At 37.9% G+C, this 10,000-nt stretch overlaps 1 protein-coding gene across 4 annotated transcripts in view; it reads right to left on the reverse strand.

The window, feature by feature from the left end:
* Positions 1-10,000, reverse strand: part of LOC106882743 (ciliary microtubule-associated protein 2) — a 76,662-nt gene that overhangs the window by 48,464 nt on the left and 18,198 nt on the right. The gene's annotated exons all lie outside the window — the stretch shown is intronic.

Raw genomic sequence — 10,000 nt, forward strand, 5'->3', positions numbered from 1 at the left:
CCAAGAAAACCAGGCAAAGCAAGTCCATTGTAAAGCTCATTATGATCCCCTTTTTCAACTGCAAGAGCATCATACACATCTACTGGGTTCCCTCAGGTAAGACAGTCAGCAAAAATACTTTGAAGAAGTTTGGAGGATGTTCAGGAAAAGAGTTCATAGCAAAAGGCCAGAGCTCTTCTACTCGGGTCAGTAGAATCTGTACCAGGATAAAGCACCAGTCCACAATTCCATCCTGGTGCCAACTACTTGACAGAGACAGACATCAATACTGTCTCTCACCCACCCTACAGGCCAGACCTTGCTCCCTGTAACTTGTGGTTACTCCCCAAGCTGAAGGAGACCCCCCAGAGGCAATCATTTTGAAGACATTGAAAAAATGACAGAGGTTGTGACAAGGATCCTGACCTCTTCACTTTGGAGCAGCACTTCCATGATGTCCTTCACAAAGTGGCTGAAGTGCTACAGCAAGTGCATTGAAGTCAGAAGATCTTGCTATGAAGTAGATAAGGGCTTTGTACTTCTTTGAATTTAATTTGAATTAATAGATAGATGTCTCTCTCAAAAAAGTCTCAAATCTTCTGGAATGCACCTTGTACAATGCCTTGACTTTAGAAACCATTGCAAAGAGTTTGAATATGTCAAGATCAATCATTTGACTGGACATGACTGGCATTGTTTGAACTTGTTCTACTTGTTCTTCAAAATCTCTATGTATAACATGTACTTACATTCTCATATTTAAGTGCACAAATACTTATGCCTGCATACATAAAGAGTTAAAGATACAAACTTACTCAGAGAGATTTGAATATGAGGGGGTGCTGAAAAGTTTCTGGTTTTGGGTAACAGAAAATACAGGAGGTTCAGTTAATTAGGATTTTATTCAACATATTCCACTCTCAGATTCACAGCAGTTCATAGCAAAAGGTCAGAGCTCTTCCACTCGGGTCAGTGGAATCTGTACCAGGATAAAGGTGACAGAGGTTGTGACAAGGATCCTGACCTCTTCACTTATTGCAGCAGTCCTTCAGTTTTTCTCAGCCCAGTACAAGAACTCGGAAGGTTGAGCCTCCAGCCAGGCCTTTCACGATACCCTTAAAGCCAGGAACTTTTCAGCACCCCTACCTACTTGTATATACGCCATGAAACGTGATTACATGGTTCTTTTCTTTATCTCTCTCTCGCCTCAAGAATACACTAACACTCACAAACACACTGACTCGACCCTTGTACTTAAATATAGTTCATCAGTTTCGTGTAAGTTCACTAACCTCCTCACCATAACCCATTCACTTCACCCAAATTTTCATATCAGTTTTGTTGACAAGAAATGTAAGTGGTTCAAAGGTTGTGTTGAACATGTGACACTTTCTCTGATCAGTAAGCTAGTTTTAGTTATTGTTATTGGGTGGTCATTGAATGGTTCTACATGTCTGTATATGAATTTTGGGTTGTTGATGTGGCTGTGTGGTAAGAAGTTTGCTTCCCGACCACATGGTTCCAGGTTCAGTGTCACTGGGTAGCACCTTTGACAAGTGAGTGTCTTCTGCTATAACCTTGGCCTGGGTTGACCAAAGGCTTATGGGTGAATAATTTGGTAAATGGAAATTAAAAGAAGCCCAACGTGTGTGTATATATATATATATATATGTGTGTGTGTGTGTGTGTGTGTGTGTATATATATATATATATATATATATGTATATATATATGTATATATATATATATATATATATATATATATATATATATATATATATATATATATATATATATATATATATAAATGAAACATTCAAACACAGATTTGAAGTTAGATGTCACTACTGTTCATATCATCTGTGGATAAATTCTAAATTTGATGATATCACCAGTAGTGGCATGGGTGAAACGCAGTTATAATAGCTTTAAACGTGCAAATTTATATATATATATATATATATTTATAACACACACACACATACACACATATATATATAGTCACATCTGCACCTATATATACACACACACACACATACATACACACATGCACACACACACACACTAACACACATATAATCATCATAATTTAATGTCACTTTTTCTATGTTGGCATGGGTTGGAAGGTTCAACAGGAATAGACAAACCAAATGGTGGTGCCAGGTTCTACTATTTGCTTTGGCATGGGTTCTGCAGCTGGATGCTCCCCCACCCAACATCAATACTGGGTCATCAATGAGTAATAAGCACATGTATGGCTGTGTGGTTAAGAAGTTTGTGTCCCAACCATAACTTTGTCGAGTGTCTTTTGTTGCAGCGTCAGACAAGTCAAAGCCCCTGTGAAAAGATTTGGGAGTTGGAAACTGAAAGAAGCCCATTGTGTATGTTTGTGTGTGTGTGTGTGTGTGTATGTGTGTCTTTGTCTTGGCATTGGATGCTAATTGTAAACAAACTTCCTATTGTAAAACGGGTGCCATTTGCTTACAATCTCTCATGAAAACATATCCAGCCATTGTGCTGTTCAAAGGACAAGGAGAAATATTAGCTTCCTTGGAAACAAAGTGAGGGTCGGTGGCAGAAAGAGCATGTGGTCATAGAAAACCTGCCTGAATGAATTTGGTCCAACCCATTAAAACTCAAAATATTGCATATTAAAACAATGATGACTGAACAACTACAGAATTGGTTTCAAATTTTGGCACGAGGCCAGCAATACCAGGGGAGGTGGTAAGTCAATTACATTGACCCCAGTACGCAGCTGGTACTCAGAATGTAAAGATGAATGAAATGCTGCTAAGCATTTTGCCTGGCATGCTAATGATTCTGCCAGCTCACTTCTATTTCTTGCTACCAGTTCTTAAGTATTGGTTTCAGAATTTGGCTAAAGGCCAGTAATATCAATTGGGTGGGGGAGAGTTGATTACATTGACCCCAGTACTCAGCTGATACTTATTTTATCGACCCGAAAGGATGAAAGGCAAAGTCAGCTTCAACAGAATTTGAACTCAGAACATAAGGACAGACAAAAGGCCAGTAAGCATTTTGCCCAGCGTGCTCACAATTCTTTTCTACTCTAGGCACAAGGCCAGAAATTTTGGGGGAGGGGGCCAGTCGATTAGATTGACTCCCAGTGTTTCACTGGTACTTAATTTATTGACCCTGAAAAGATGAAAGGCAAAGTCGACCTCGGTGGAATTTGAACTCAGAATGTAAAGACAGACGAAATACTGCTAAGCATTTCGCCCGGTGTGCTAACGATCCTGCCAGCTCACTGCCTTTGTTTACTACCAGTTCTTAAATATCGGTTTCAAATTTTGGCACAAGGCCAGCAATATCAGGTGAGTGGGTAAGTCAATTACATTGACCTCAGTACTCTGCTTGACCTTATTTTATTGACCCTGAAAGGATGAAAGGCAAAGTTGACCTCAGCGGAATTTGAACACAGAATGAAATGTTGCTAAGCATTTTGCTTGGTGTGCAAACGGTTCTGTCAGATCACTACCTTACACAGAACAATTACATAATAATAGTCAATCCTTACTGCAGTGAGGTGGCAGAATTGTTAGCACACCAAAGTGCTTAATGGCATTTCTTCCAACTCTTTACATTCTGGGTTCAAATGCTGCTGAAGTTTCATCATTTAAGGCAGTTGTTCTCAACCACGGTCGATATAGCCCCTCAGAGTCCATATAAAATTTTTAGGGGTCCGCATAACAAAATATTAAATTGAAGACCCATAATAGAATTTTAAGATTCCCTGAAAAAATTTTGCTTCAGATGTATGTATTGGTATGTATTGCAAGACGCAGCTAGGTTTCTTTCTCTAACATTTTACACAATTCAACCTACACAAGTTAATGTGTAAAAAACTAAATAAGAATTTTCAAAGAAGTTTCTATAAAACTAGTTTTTAAAAATTGAATGGCTACGAGGATCCATCAGAATAAAATAATAATCAAAGGGGTCCATAGATAAAAAAAATGGTTGAGAACCCCTAGTTTAGGAGTTTATACAATAAGCACCTGTTGAGCACTAGAGTTGATGTAATCAGCTTCCTTCCTCTTCAAAAATTGCTGGCCTTGGGTCAAAATTAATAAAAAGATTATCAATGTTTGGTATTTACTAAACACTATGTATATGTTCTATGTTTCCCTGGTGTGTCACCCCTTACATTTTCACCTTAATAATGTTCTGTCTATGTGTCACCTTGAAGCTCCTGAAAAACAACAACAACCATCCCTAATGTTTTGTTTGATTGCAATATAATCATAATAATCTCTACTTGAACTTTCATAGTTTGAGATTACAGATAAGCTCCACTCAACACCACCACCACCACCACTTCTACCATGTTACTACTACTACTACTACTACTACCACCACCACCATCACCACCACCACTACTACTACTACTACTTTTTGTGATAGAGTATGATTTCAGGGAGATTTGGGTAAAGTTTCTAGCTCAGAACCCTCCACTCCATCCCGCTGCTGGTTAGTGGTGGTATTGTGTTGCATTACGCGGTGCAGTGTGGTAGCATGATGCAACACTACACATCCAAATGAGAATTTAAAATTTGCTTTTACAAACTGATGTAACACTCATCAGTATCACAGTTCTTCCACTGCTTGCAGTGATGAGGTGGACATGATCCCTGTTGTGGAACGTATTGACAGCTAGTGTAGTGTAAGGCTCAAATAAAGGTTGCTCTTTCCTCAAGACGCAAATGGCAATGGTCCCTTCAAGCACCAGGTCACTGGAACCAGCTAAGCTTAACAGTAGTATCCACATGTACCCCAACTACCACTCTATGATCGTTCTCAAACTCATGTCCCTCGCTCACAACGCACTCATGAAGAAGAGGCTGTTTTTGAACCTGCTGTTTCCTAAAGTGACATCACTTCCCCTTACTTCTGGTCCCTCATCCTTCCTGCCCACTTTCTTCACATTGAGAGCTGGAGAGGAAACATCAGATAGTAGGGAGGTGTCAGTCAATTGGCCTGCACTGATTTGAGTGGAGGAAGACTGGAAGGGGCTAGTGATAATCATGATGCACTATTGGGGAAGAGTGTACCTCTCAAAGGTCAACTTTGGACTAGGGCAAATAGCAATATGGAGAAAGATCAGGTCAGAGACTGCAGCCAAAATTACAGAAATGCTGAATATTGTGGGTTGCATAAGCAGCTGCACATACTCTGTGCAACAGAAACATGTGTTGGTCATTTTAACTAACTAATTATACTGTATAACTAAATATTGAATTGGAAGAAATATTTGAAGATGTACCAGTCTCCATATTTTTCTTTGTGCAAGTGGCTGAGCATTCCACAGACACATGTACCCTTAACATAGTTCTCGGGGAGATTCAACATGACAGAGAGTGTGACAAGGGCAAAATATACAAAGCCCAGTATACCCATCATGACTACCCGTCTGATAAGGCTACACCAGGCACATGCATCACAACCATATGTGCACAACATAGTGGTCTCATATCAGATAAACAGCGCATGACCTTGCAGGTGGGGCCCAGTTAGAATTTTCTTCAGGTCGAGTAGCCCATCCCACTCAAAAGGTCCTTGAATAAAAGTTGTTTGAGGATGTCGAATGAAACACCCATGTTTCCAAAGGTGAATTATCCAAATCCCAAAGAATTTCTCTCAACACATGACTATGATGCTCCCCCACTACTCCTGCTCGTGATCAGAGATGCACATATCGTCAGCCACTAAGGGACATGCTCAACTGGTTAAGATCAAGCAACTGACAAGCAAATCTGTGGTATTGAGCAGAATATTTGGTGTAGCCCATCTTTTATACCAAGACAAAACAATATACATGATAGCACCTCCAATCAGTTAAGATAAGAAGCCATGAGAACCACTGTCTGGTACTGGATCAGGGCATTTATTATCATTATCATTATTATTATCATTATTATTATTGTTGTTGTTATTATTATCATCATTATTGTTGTTGTTGTTATTATTATTATTATTTAGTAGTTTTATTTTTTTAACGTGCTTTCACTTCACTACCGAGCACAGCTCTGTGCGCCTTGGGTATGTGCTGTGGTTTGCTGTGATGCTCTTATGGTTACTGTATTGAAAGTGTTTTGCGTAGGATGTGTGCAGTGCCCAGTAGTGCAATTTTCTGTATGTTATATATATTTGTAAGTCCTGGTGTTTTTGTTATGTATTTGTCTGAATATTATTTTATTATACCTAAGGTGCCTATGGTAGGAATTATTATTATTGTTATTATTATTATTATTATTATTATTATTATTATTATTATTAAATTTATCCTACATCATATCAGCACAGCTCAGTACACTGCCATAAAACTGTTGTTGCAAGTTAGTATCATTAGGCTGTAGCCGGCATAATAAAATAGTATATATATATATATATATATATATATATAAATATATTTATTAATAAGGGTAGAAATTGATATTAATCAATTAAAACCAGTGGTCTAGCATATTAAAAAAATCCAAAGATTAAAATTATATTACATACAAAAATAAGAGGAATGACCAGCAAAAGTGGACTCCTATATGCTAGAAATAGATGCTGAATCATCTAACCACGAAAATATATTCTCAGCAAAAATATAGCGACACAATAGACTGTAAAAGGGCAAGACAAATGAAAAAATACTAAATAAAAAAAAACGATTAACCTATGTACCATGGTTTCACCTGTTAAAATTTATATAAGTAAATATCTGCAGGATCATCAGCGTAGTCTGTCGATTTATAAAATATAATTTCCAGAACTAGACACAAGATGTCCACCCGAAAAGGGAGCACGTGTAGAGTTCTACAAATTACATTCAGTGTATCCTTTCAAATGTCTTCAATCTGGTGCACTAAGTCCGGAAATAACACTGCAGTTAATAGATTTTTGCAGCTAATTTACCTGTTTGAGAACATCATTATTTAAAATTTATTAATAAGGGTAGAAATTGATATTAATCAATTAAAACCAGTGGTCTAGTATATTAAAAAAATCCGAAGATTAAAATTATATTACATACAAAAATAAGAGGAATGACCAGCAAAAGTGGACTCCTATATGCTTATTTTTGTATATATAAATATATATATATATATATATATATATATATATATATATATATATATATATATATATATATATATATATATATATATATATATATGTTTGTATGTATGTATAAATATCATCAATGTATCATATATCTGAAAAAGAAGCACACTTTAAAGCATAGAGCAGTAATGTATTAAAGTAATAAAGTTAATGTCTGGTCAAAGAGTTACCACTGGTTAATTTGGTCAACTGGTCATCAAAGAATAAATAGTGCAGTGTCAGTGAGGACAGGTTATCGCCCTTAGACCAGTTATTTGTGGGCTGAGAGAGGGGGGAACAAGGAATTTTTATCCCTTGGGCTGCTTTTGGGTTATATGTACTCTTTGGGCTTAGACAGAAAATGGGGAAAATGGGGATCGCGATTTCGAACCCCAGACCGGGCGTTGTGAGTGTTTATTGAGCAAAAACACCTAAAGCTCCACAAGGCTCCGGCAGGGGATGGTGGCGAACCCTGCTGTACTCTTTCACCACAACTTTCTCTCACTCTTTCTTCCTGTTTCTGTTGTGCCTGTAATTCAAAGGGTCAGCCTTGTCACGCTGAATATCCCTGAGAACTACGATAAGGGTACACGTGTCTGTGGAGTGCTCAGCCACTTGCACGTTAATTTCACGAGCAGGCTGTTCCATTGATCGGATCAACTGGAACCCTCGACGTCGTAAGCGACGGAGTGCCAACACACACACATACATGAATACAAACCTACATGCATACATACATACATACCTACATACATTCATGCATACATTCATACATACATACATACATACATATTCATAGGCCCACTAATCCATATTCATACATACCTACAATCTTAATCTGATAGAGAAGAACCTACAAAGCTTATGAGTTCCCAAATTCTTACCTTCTCAGATAATGAATTTAAAATATGATACACATACAATGATGAAGATTAAAAAAAAATGTAGTCCACTTGTAATTGGGCCACTGAAAAAAAGTAAACCAGTGATGCAGTTGTTCACTGATATCCATATAAGACAAATAATAATAATAAAATACAAATCCAAATATATGGTACCCTAGGCATAACACCTACATGAACTTCTAACTTGTCTTTTGAGGTCTCTGGGTGAGACTTGGATCCAACTTGTACAAATGCAAAGCAAAAGTCAAACATATAATAATAATAATATGCCCTGATGTAATACCAAGCAGTGGCTCTCATGGCTTCTGATCTTAACTGATTGGAAGTGTTATCATGTACATTGTTTTGTCTTGGTATAAAAAGATGGGCTACAGTAAATATTCTGAATCAGTACCACAGATTTGCTTGTCAGTTGTTTGACCTTAACCAGTTGAGCATGTCCCTTGGTAGCTGACGATATGTGCATCTCTGGTTGGGGTTATGATTAGGGTTAGGATTAAGGTTAGAGTTAGAGTTAGGTTGAGGGTTAGAATTAGGAATAGGGGTAGGGTTAGGGTTTGCATCAGCATTAGCAATAGAGTTAGGGTTAGAGTAAGTGTTAAGGTTAGGGTTAGATTTAGAGTAAGGGTTAGGGTTAGTATCAGCATGAGCAATAGAGATAGGATTAGAGTTAGGGTTAGGGATAAGGTTAAGGATATGGTTACTATTAGGTTGAGAGAGTTAGGGAAAGGGTTAGGGTTAGGAAATGGTTTAGGGATAAGATTACTTTTATGTTTAGGGTTAGGGTAAGGGTCAGGGTTAGTGTTAGGGTTATTGCTAGGGTTAGGGTTCATGTTACGATTAGGGTTAGGTTTAGGGTTAGCATTATGGTTACTCTTAGATTTAGGGTTAGAGTGAAAGTGTTAGTGTTAGGGTTAAGGTGAGGGTAAAATATAGGGTAAGGGTTAGGTTTAGGGTTTGTTTTGGGTATAGTGTTAGGGATAAAGTTAGGGTTAGTGTTAATGTTAGGGTTAGGGATTGGGTTAGGGTTTGAGTTAGTGTTATGGTTAGAGTGTGGGTTAGGTTTAGGGTGGGGATTAGGTTTAGGGCTAAGGTTAGGGTTAGGTGTAGGCTTAGGCTTAGACTTAGGGATAGGGTTAGGTTCAGTGTTAGTGTTAGGGTTAGTGTTAAGGATAGGGTTGGGTTTAGGGTCAAGATTAGGATTAGTGTTAGTGTTAGGTTAGGTTGAGATTAAGGAATAGTGTTGTGGTTTGGATAATGATTAGGGTTAGGGTTAGAGCTAGGCTTAGGGTTATGATTATGGTTAGGGTTAGGTTTAGGCATTGATAGAGTTAGGGTTAGGGTTATATTAGAGGTAGGGTGAGGGTTAAAGGCAGCTTTAGGTATAAGTTTAGGGTTTGGATTAGAGTTAGTGTTAGGGTTTGGTTTAGGGATAGCGTTAGCATTAGCAATAAGTTTATGGTTAGGGTTAGAGTGAGGGTTAGGTTTAGTTTAAGGATTAAGCTTAGGGTTAAGTTTAGGATGAGTGTTAGGGCTAGGGTTAGGGTCAGATTTAGGATTAGGGTTAGGTTAGGGTTAGGGTTAGGGTTAGGTTTAGCAGAGATATTGGAGTTATTGGAGATATTGTTTGCAGGGTTATTATATAACAAAAGAGGAATCTGGAAAATGTTTATGGTGTTATTTATTTGTCATTAGACACGTTTCATTTGCTAATAGGAATTGCAGAATTGGATATGTTGGATAAATAAGCATGTAAGAAATTTCTTTTTAAAAATTCTTCAGACAGAGAATCAAATAATTCTATAGCCTTGGGCTGACTAAAGACAGAAACTGAAAGAAGCCTGTACTATCATCATCATCATCATCATCATCATCATCGTTTAACGTCCGCTTTCCATGCTAGCATGGGTTGGACGACTTGACTGAGGACTGGTGAAACCGGATGGCAACACCAGGCTCCAATCTAAATTTGGCAGAGTTTCTACAGCTGGATGCACTTC

The sequence above is a fragment of the Octopus bimaculoides genome, chromosome 25 (assembly GCF_046866305.1).
Source record: "Octopus bimaculoides isolate indiv1 chromosome 25, ASM4686630v1, whole genome shotgun sequence".
NCBI lineage: Eukaryota > Metazoa > Mollusca > Cephalopoda > Octopoda > Octopodidae > Octopus > Octopus bimaculoides.